We start from the raw sequence: 1605 nt of genomic DNA, 5'->3' as shown, positions 1-1605 counted from the left end.
GTTGCGAAGCAGTCGCTGCATGCCATTGATGGCGTGGTCGGACAGAGTCCGAGGCATCGTGGGCGCGGCCCTTCAGATGCGCGTGGAGTGGCACATTATCCACTGAACGAGGATTGCGGGGTTAGCAGCTCTTCGTCGGATGTTGTAGATAACATCGGAGCTCCAAAGGAGCGGACAGTGAGAGTTACACCAAACGACGCGGAATGCGTGTTCACCCTGGTCTCACAGAAACATGGAACCTCTGTAAAAATGCGACGGTGACGCCGTATGTTGGCTGCAAGGCGCCGGGCGTCGACCCTGATCCAGGGTGTGTCTACCGTAGACGATGGTCGTCAACGGTATGACGGGGGGAGGAAGATGGCGACGTCCGCCTCGAGGCTATGCCTGCAGTAGATGCTCTTCTTGAGCTGGACGTAATGTTCCTTGAAGAGTTCGGCATTGCTTTGAAGGCAGGCGAATTGGCCGAAGTGGTCATTGTACGACCGGACGAGGAGATGCACTCGTCATCGCTTCTGGATGAAGCTGTCTTGGAGGACACCAAGAGAGTGCTGAACGCACGGAGTGTATCGTCGATCCTATGAACCCCTTCTATCTGTATTATCCTTTGGTAAATGAATTTCAAGAAGTCGTCTCCAAAGACCCGCCTTCGGCCCTACCTCCGGACCGAGGTGTGGGTCATGAGATCGACCTGGTTCCGGGAACCCAATACTGCGTAACACACCAATGGCCCCTGCCCAAGGAGCAGTGCGACGTCACTGACGCCTTTTTCCGTGCGAAGCACGACGCAGGGATGGTACGTGAGAGCAAGCCTCCCCATTCGACACCCAGGTTTTGTGCCCGGAAGCCGAACGGCAAGTGGCGTATCGGTCATGCTTACAATAAGCTCAACGCTGTCACCATTCCGGCACAGACGCCGATTCCTAGAAAGGATGTTCTTCAGAACAACGTGGTGGGATGGACGAAGTACAGTTCACTCCATTTGGTCGATGGGAATTAACGATTGCTCATGAGAGCGAGTGAATTCTCGCTAAAAGCGGAGAGTACTTTAAGCTGCATGCTCTGGGAGTGGCTGGTGATACCCCAAGGGCTGTCAGATGCACCAGCAACATTGAACCGGCTTGGGATGCAACCGTTCAGGCCCCACAAGGCGTATGCACAGACATACTTTGACGACATTTTCGTTCATAGTGATGCGGAGCACGGGAGGGTAGATGAGGAGAATCACGTCGTTCATTTAAGAGCGGTGTTCGAGTGCATGCACACGAACAAACTGTACGCCAATGCAAACAAGTGCATCGTTGGCGCAGAAAAAAATTCCTTTTTAGGGTGCTTCCTTGGGAAGCGTGGCCTTTGAGCGGATCCTGCTAATGTCAAGGCCATTGTAGACTGGCCGGTTCCAAAAAAATAGAAGGACTTGCGTAAGTGGCTTGGTCTTGCCAACTACTTGCACAAGTACAGCGTAAATGCAGAAAAGGCCCGGCCATGATACAATCATCTTTAAAAGGATGCGGAATGGTGCTGGAACACCGAACATCAGGAGGCTTCTGGCGGGGCAAAGACAGCCTCCTGCATGCCCCAATACTGGCGCTGACAGACCTTGATCGT

Source organism: Plasmopara halstedii, assembly GCF_900000015.1.
Source record: "Plasmopara halstedii genome assembly, contig: Scaffold_525, whole genome shotgun sequence".
Taxonomy (NCBI): Eukaryota; Oomycota; class Peronosporomycetes; order Peronosporales; family Peronosporaceae; genus Plasmopara; species Plasmopara halstedii.
This window is presented reverse-complemented; position numbering follows the sequence as displayed.